Raw genomic sequence first — 8,902 nt, 5'->3', positions numbered from 1 at the left:
GGCCACCTGGGGCTGCGGAGGGACTCTGGGTGGAGGGTGTTTTGGCGGGTGAGCTTTCCAGGAGGCGGTGGGCGACGGCAGGGACCCGATCGTCCCCTTGGTGCCTGGAGGGACGGAGGGGTGGGAGGCGATGACAAGAGGGCGCGTCCCTAGGCAAAGGGGCGGTGGATGGGGTGGGAGCCGAGGGGGAGATTTGCAGGGGTGCGGGGTGTGGAGGGAGCGCTGGGAGCCGGAGGCGGTGTCCGGGGTGGGGGGCGCCCGGGGGTAGCGAGAGGGCAACGAGAGAGCCTGGTGCGTTGAGACGAAGGGGAAAGGAGGGTTTCCAGGGGCCTGATCGGAAAGGAAGGGACCGCCCCCCACGCCGCCGCAGCGCCGAGCACCGGGGCGCAGAGAGGGGCCCGGGGCGGGGGGGGGGGGGGGGAAGTGGGGGGCAAAGCTGCAGCGGCCAGGAATTAAGGGGACGGGCTGGGGGGGGGGGGGTTCGAACGGGTCCCGCGCGCCCGAGCAGGGCGCTGTCCCCGCTGCCCAGATTGGGGTCGCACCTTGCAGACCTCGCGCCCGCCAGGCTTCGCCAGAAGCAAACCCGCGAGGGGGGCGTGGGAGCAAGACCCAAACCCGAGTGGGGCCCGGAGCGGGAGGAGGGCGGCTTCTCCAGCCGCTGGGGAAACGGGCTCTCCTCGAGCGGCCGGGACGGGCGTCGGGGCCACTCGGGCACAGAGCGCAGCCCCCCTCCCAACGCCCCCGAAGTGGTCACTTTCCCACCGGGCTTGCCCGCAGGCCCCGCGTTTGCCCTCAGCCAACGAGGAGCAAGGGAACCGCCGGGTAGTGTCAGCGGGAGCGGCCGCCACCGCGACCTCCCTCGGCCCCACCGAGCCTGCCCGCCCTCCCCGCGCACCCTGACTTCAAAATTCCCACGAGGGCCCCGCCCCTTTTTACAGGGGAGGCTCCAAGCTTGTCTTCACCCTCCAGGTCTCTAAAGGGACTAAGTGGAACTCGAACACCCATCAGGCTGGGGACCCAGTTCCTGGCGGCCTGCTCCTCCCTCCCCACCCGCCAGCCCTGGGAGGAGGACGGAGAGGGCGTGCCCTGTGCCGGGCAGCGGGTTGGTGGCATCCTTCCCCAACCCAAAGCCCTTTGGACCCAGGGCGCTGAGAGGCAGATCGTTTTTGGCCACACCCTCCTGCCCCAGCTCCGCCTCGTTTGGCCCCTGGTGTCCCCCTGGACCGCAGGGGACTCACCTGGGGACTGACATCAGGTCAGGAGAGAGCCTGTGGGCCTCAGGGAGGGGCTGGCCTTGTCCCCTTCCCGGCCCCAAGCATTTTACAGACCCCAGCGCAGGCCACCCCCACAGCCCCAGGCTGCCGCCAGACTCCTGGGCAGGGCCCAGTGGGGTGGGGGCATCCTGGCGCCAGTCCCCTCCCTCTCTCTCAGAGGTGCTGGGAGGAGGAGGTCGGGGAAGAGCCTAGAAGCACCGCACCTGTAGCAGAAACAGGCTGTGGGCAGTCACGCTCCCTTCTTTCTTTGTTGCCTTGCCCAGTTCTGGATGGTCTCCCGCCCTGGAACTCTGCGTGGCCGCCCAAAGTACACCCCAACTCTGCATGTCCTGTGAAGGCCCAGGCACGCACGACATGCGCGGGACACCTGCCCACCCGCCGGGAGCTCATGGCCACGAGAAAGCAAAGGGGCCAGTGCAGCGCCAGGAGGAGAGCCTCGGGGCCAGGCTGGGGGCCCACAGGGGCCGGGTGCAGGCCCCTCCACTGCCAGGAGGAGCCAGGGGGAGCCCTGAGCAGGGAGGGAGAGAGCCGCCCACCTGTGCAGTAAGGCAGCCAGCCCAGGGGGACGGCACAGCCCGAGCCTCCTGTGCCTGCTCCACCAACCAACCTGCTCCAAAGAGCAGAAATTGCTCCTCTCACACGTCTGGGAGCCAGAAGTCCCACAGCAAGGGGCCAGCGGGTCGTGCTCCCTCCAGAGAGTCTTCCAGCTCCCGGTGGCCTTGGCTCGTGGCCTCCTCCTCCAGTCTCTGCCTCTTGCTCTTCCCTCTGTCAAATCCCCTTCAGCATCTGTCACCCGCTTTAGGGCCCACAGGAGAGCCCAGGTGAAGTGCTTCCTCTCAAAAGCTCTACTCTAATCGCACGTCGCACCATGGGCTCCGGGGGCAGGACACAGCCATGTCTCTTGGGCGTCGCGGTCCCGCTCACTGCAGTCAGCAAGACGACAACAGCTCTGTGACTTGGGGAGCCCAGGTGACTGCCGGGTGGTTGCAGGTGGTTGGGGAGGGGCCGGGCTGTGGGGAGAGCACAGGCTGAAGAGCTGCAGAGACGGAGCGGGCTGACGCCGCTACCGCAGTTACACCCAGGCACACGGCTTCCCATGCCACACGGCTGCCCCAGCCACCTCCCCACCCCAGCCAGCCACCAGGAGCAGCCAGGTTCAGCTCCCGGCCACTCAAAGCCAACTGTGTCATTCCCTTCAGGGACTTCTCTTGTCCCCCTGGGTGAAGTCCAGACTGCTACTGCACGAGATGGTGTGACACGGTGGCTAAGCCATGGCCTGATTCCTTATCCCATCTCTCCTAGTTCCTAGCTGTGTGGCTTTAGACAAGTGTCCTAGCCTCTCTGTGCTCCATTTCCCCATCTATAACATGGACATAATAGTATCTCCACTCAGAATGTTGTTGTGAGAATCAAATGAGCTATTATTACAGTTATTTTTAAAAAAAGCATGCCTGATTTGGCTATTATTGTTATTACTTTGGCCTCCAATATCTACCTCTAGGGTTAGAAGCATTTGCCCAAGCCAGGGGAGGGGCCTGGGTGAGGTGGTGGATGTGGGATTAGCCTCAGAGTGACAATGGTGACATCGCCAAGCATTCTGGTAAGTCTCTTAGTAGCTCAGAGAAGTCAAATGAGGACTCCGGGGCCGCTGAGCTCTTGCAGAGCTGGGAGCAGGCTGCGACTCGTCCAGCTCTAGCCCCAGGGCAGGTGCATGGGTGCTGAGTGGGTGGCCATGGCTCGCACCTTTAAAGCAATCCCCCTGAGACAGGGCCTCGGAGGAGGAGTCCCTTTCTCGTATGACACCAGCAACCCCTTGTCGTCCCATACAGACATACAGAAGCCGTGAGCCCTTGTTTTATTGCTCCTGGTCAGACCCTTCCTAGAGCCTCAAGCAAGAAATCCCTCCCTTGACCCCCCACCAGGGGTGAAGAATTAGAGGATGCCAAGAAGATACTTTCCCTTCCTTTTTTTTTTTCTTTTTAGCATCACAAAAATTCTGGACTAGAAGGGGCAGGTATTGTTTCACCTGTTTGACAGATACCATGTAGTGAATGCTGACAAAGCACCAAAGTGTGCCATCTGCACCTTCCCCCATGGAATCCACTGAGCCACCCTCTAGGGTACAGGCTACCATCATCCCATCTCCCAGATGTGGCAACTGAGGCTGGCGTGGTATTATAAGTGGCTGCTGTAATAGGCGGTTGTTAGCACGGAGCTGGAAAGCTATATTGGCAGAAGAGGAAACCAGACGCTTCGTGGAGCTCGGTGTGGCCCGTTTTGTGCACACCCACCCGAAAACGCAGCCACCTCCCCTCCATCCCAAGTCCCAGGCCTGCCCCGCGCTCATGCCCTGGGACCTGAGAACCTGGCTTTGCCTCGGTTTCTCCTTTTTGATCGGGGGTCTACCTAGGCCCCACAGGGGGAGAGGGAGATCCCCTAAGCCTGAATATTAGCCTCTGGCCCATGCCAGCCTGCCTTTGTGCCAGTTGTCACTCTCCTTGCTGCAAGAGAATCCTAATAGCATCACGGCCTGCTGGGCCTCGGTTTCCCCTTCCGTACAAGGAAGGATTTGGACCAGAAGGAGAACTCAGTTCTGCTCCAGCTTCAAAGGCCCCCTCTCGGTGATGGAGCAATTTTGGTAACAGACAGTGGTGATGGGAGCACAACGCTGCAAATGTACCACCATTGAATTGTATAGTTGAAAGTGGCTAAAATGGGAAATTTTATGTTGTATACACATTACCAGGAGAAAAAAAATTTTAAACGCATAGAACTGTACAACACAAAGGTGAACCTTCATGTCAGCTATGCACTATGGTTAATAATATAATTTATCATTGTTACGGCTCATTAGTTGTCGCAAAGATACAACACTAAAGCAAAGTGTTAATAATCGGGGAAACGGGGGGTGGGGGTGGAGGGGTGTGTGTGAACGCCATCCTTTCTGGGTTAGAGCTGACAACAGCATTAATAAGAAAATAAATATATGTTTTTTAAAGCTCCCCTCTCATTTGGTTCATGGTCGCTGTGATCAGAACGGCCCAGGATAAAACAGAGCCAAAATTATCGAGGGCGTGTAGAGGTCGAGAGAGCCAGCGCACGTTACCTGGGCAATAAATGACAAGGACCATATAATTTAATTCTGCTCTTCCCCCTGCTTTTTTCATAGACATTCCAATATCACCCAGCACCAGCCAAGGACCAGGTTTCTAGCTTGTAGCAATAACTTGTATTAAATTATTTAACCGGGAAATGATTATGAAAGCGCTTTTCCCAAATAAAGAACCGCAGAGAAGCCAGATTCTAATAACCGTCATCCGTCCGCTTGAATTAATTATTGAATTCTTACCCCTCCCCCTCCCCAGATGGATGAGCGCGATTCATTCCACGCTCTGTGGAGCCAGAGTCCCTGGGAGAGTGTCTAAAATTCACAGGCTCTCCGGAGCGTGCCGGAGATCCCACGGCGAAGGCCCGACTGCAGTGCAGGCAGCTCAGTGATGACCTCATGGCCATTTCCGTCCCCCACGTCTCCGCCGTGCACCAGGAGCTGGGAGTTGGGTCGTCGCGGCAGGAGTGAAATTAGCACGGGGCCCCCTTGGCCAGCACCCATCCACAGGCCCCGGGAGGCCCCGGGCCTTCTGGCCAGCCTGACGCGATTTCTGCCGTGGCTTTTACATCCATAATTCATCACCGCGCCTCTGGCAGGCAGGCTCTCCTCCTTTCTCCTGCCTCGCTGGGGAATCGGCGGTGGGGAGCCTCCTAAGTGGATTTTCCAGAGGTTAATTCCCCCCCCCCCGACCCATTCTGGACAAAAGTCATTCTGCAATGCCAGGCACATTTCCCTGCCTTCCGGAACAGAGGACATTGGCGAGAACGTGACCTCTTCTTGCAGGACTGGCCCATCCCAGGCCCTGCACCGCCAGGCCAGGCTCGCTGCGCACTGGGGAGGCCCAGGCTGCTGGGCTTGTGCGGGTCCCGCGTCTGCTTTTGTCCCTCAGTTACTGTCTCTGCTTTCCTTGTGTCTCCGGGACCTCCGCCCCGGCCAGGCGTCCGCCGGCAACGGTCTGCACCGCCTGCCCCGTCACCCCTTTCCGAGGTACCGGATCTAATCTGTGGTAATCAGGGAAACCAAGTCACCAGACTTACAAGGACGATGGCTATATTTTAATATACCCCATTTTTGGTCTTTATTTATTGAGGGAAAACAGATATAATTTTACCACCAGATATAACATAATTTTACCACCTTAAAAACATTTTTAAGCATGCAATTCAGCCGCATTAGTTACACTCACCGCGTTGTGCAGCCATCATCCCTGTCTATTTCTAAATTATGTCAACACCACAAACAGACCGTTGGCATCTGAAATGATGCCTCCTCCCTACCCCCTCTCCCCAGCCTCTGGGAGCCTCTATTCTACTTTCTGTCTCTATGAATTTGCCTCCTCTGGATGGCTCATGGAAGGGGATTATACATTATTTGTCCTTTCGTGTCTGGCTCATTTCACTCAGTCAGTCCATACGATGGAATATTACTTGGCTATGAAAAGGAGTGACGCACTGACAAGGCTACAGCATGGATGGACCTTGGAAACATGATGCTCAGCGGGAAGAGCCAGTCACAACAGGCCGGGGAGATTCTGATTCCACTGGCAGGAAACATCCAGAATAGGCCCACACAGCGTCAGAACGCAGACGAGTGGTCGTTAGGGCTGGGAAGGTGGTGGGGTCGGTGCTAATGGGTCCAGAGTCTCTTTGGGAATGGATGACAATGTTCTGGTATTAGACAGTGCTGACGGCTGCACCATGTTGTGAATGTACTAGAAACCAGTAGGCTTTAAAGTGGTGAGTTTTATGGCCTGTGAATGATATCTTAATTTACAAAAAAAAGGCTAAAACAAGGAGGGAGAAGACAAGAAGGATTCTGAGGCGTAAGAAAAACAAACAAATACAATAAATACAGGCATTAAATTAAAGCCAAGGCTTTTATAGCACTTATGTGACAGGCCCTCCAGTAAGACTTGACACAAATTTATTAAAGTACTGTACGTACCACACGCTTGTGCAGCAGATGCTATCATGGGAGTCTTTTTTTTTTAAAGATTTATTTTTTATTCATTTCTCTCCCCTTCTCCCCCCTCCCCCACCAGTTGTCTGCTCTCTGTGTCCATTCGCTGTGTATTCTTCTGTGTCCGCTGGTATTCTTGTCAGCAGCACAGGAATCTATGTCTCTCTTTGGTGCATCATCTTGCTGTGTCAGCTCTCCGTGTGTGCGGTGTCACTCCTGGGCAGGCTGCACTTTCTTTCGCACTGGGCGGCTCTCCTTACAGGGTGCACTCCTTGCGCGTGGGGCTCCCCTACGCGGGAGACACCCCTGCGTGGCAGGGCACTCCTTGCGCGCATCAGCACTGCGCATGGGCCAGCTCCACACAGGTCAGGAGGCCCTGGGTTTGAACCTTGGACCTCCCATTTGGTAGGCGGATGCTTTATCTGTTGGGCCAAATCCGCTTCCCTCATGGGACCCATTTTATGCACAGGGAAGTTAAGGAGTCTATCTCAGCGCCCTGGGGCTTCCACACTGTGGGAGCCCAGCTCGCGCTGCTGTGCCGCTGTGATTTTGTGGCAGTGTGGGTGTGCACATGTGTGTGAGGATGTGTGGGCATGTGGGTGTGCCCATGGGTGTGTGTGCACCATGCATGCACTGTGCTTGCCTGCACACATGTGTGTACTGCACACTCAGGAGAGGAGCCTGAGGGTGCATCAGGGAAATGCCACCTCCTGGTGGGGTTGGATGGTATCTCAGGGTGGGAGGAAGCTGGGTTTAGAGAGTATAACTCAGAAGGAAGCCAGTGGGGACCAGGACAGAGCTTGGAATTCCAGAGCGAAGCAGCCGCCCCTCCAAGCTGCTCCTCAAGACCAGCTGCTCCTCTGGGAAACCTGCAGCTCCCCAGGTGGAGCTGGCCTCTTCTGGCCCTCTGGCTTCCACCACATGATGTGGCAGAAAAGAGCACCTGGCCAGAGTTCTGTCCTGGACCTGGGTCCCTTAACCACTGCGAGGAAGCCACGTTGCCTTTCTGAGCCCCCAATCTTCTCTTTGGAGAGAGGAAAGATGCAGTAAGATGCTGTCAGGTCTCAGCAGCTCCCAGAACCTGGAGTGTGGCTCGAGTCCAAGAGAAGACCCTTCCCTGCCGTGGGCTCATCACGACTTCCAAGAGCTGAGCCTGCTGCAGCCGGGCGAGCCACAGGCCCTGCGGACTTGTCTCACGGAATCCCACCCCAGCTAGGGGAGTGGGGAGGCTCCCGCCTTCACTGCCCACTCCCTCTGGGGAAACTGAGGCTGGGTGAAGCCAAGCGCTTGCTTGAGCTCGCACAGCTGGGAGGTGGCGGGCTGGGGACGGGTCTCCTCTGACTCAGGTTCTTCTGTGCCTGCACTATCCCCCCCATCTGTGGGCTCTGAAGGGGCAGAAAGGCCCCCAGACCTTCCACTGAGCAGGCCTGGGTGAGTTTTCCAGAAATGGTGCTCCCGGTGCATCAAAGTGGCCTGGAATAGGTGAGAAGCATGCAACAGAGGAGCTGGGCGGGGGGCATCCAGTTCATTTTGTTCTCTGGGTCGCCTTGGCTGGTGAAGATAGTTTGGAAGCCCCCATCCATGACCCATGGCTGGGAAATGAAAATGTTTTCCCGGTGAAAGAAGCGTCCATCCAAGCAAGATGGGAAGCTGACCGGGGAGCATCGCCCGCTTCGCCCCATGTGTAAGGAGATGAGATTTATAAATGATACAGCTAATTGTGTCTTTCTACAAGATTGATTTTATTGTCCCATTATCTGCTCCTTCTGAATCCACTCAGGGGTGGATTATGTCTTAGCCTTCATATCCGGCGCTTTCATTAATAATTAGGTCACCTTTTAGCCAGGAGTTCTGGATGCCCCAGAAGAGGGAAAGTTCCAGCTGTTATGTTCTCCTCATTGCCAATACCAGGACTCCTCAGCATCTAGGGAAAGTGTACTTCCTCCAGTTTGCTGAGGGCAGAAGCATATGTTTGGCGTTTCTGGGGTTCCAGGCAATATGGGGAGGGCACTTCTGGAAGCCTCAGACAACCTCCCTGTGATATCAGATCTATGACCCCATTTCATGGAGGACAAGGCTGTCACCTGCCCCAGATGGTGAGGTGTGATGTCGTTTAAGTACAGCTTACTCCAAAGCCAGGGCCATCCCCACCCTATCACATGGCAATTCTCCAGTCTAGAGAACTGGAGGACAGAGTGACACTCTCCCAAGATCTAAAAGCAGCTCAAATGGAAACCTACAAGGTTCATCAAACATGTCAGCATTTATTAGTTCTCCAACTTCGCTTCTTTGGCTGCTTTCCCAAACAAAATCCTTTCTGTTTGGTAGAAGATGGAGCAGACAATGGAAGACTGGTCCGAGACCTGGATATATTAATACTGCCACTGATTGAGCCCCAGCAAGTTAGCAGGCAAGCTTAATAGCTCATTTCTGGTCTTCACCATAATCCCCAATGGTAAATATTATTTCCTCTATTTTCCAAATGATGTAATCAAAGTGTCTGGCCAGACACTGGAGGTTGACTCATCATTCAGCACCCAAACAACTTCTGCTGCCCCCT

This window comes from Dasypus novemcinctus, chromosome 1 (genome assembly GCF_030445035.2).
Source record: "Dasypus novemcinctus isolate mDasNov1 chromosome 1, mDasNov1.1.hap2, whole genome shotgun sequence".
Taxonomy (NCBI): domain Eukaryota; kingdom Metazoa; phylum Chordata; class Mammalia; order Cingulata; family Dasypodidae; genus Dasypus; species Dasypus novemcinctus.
This window is presented reverse-complemented; position numbering follows the sequence as displayed.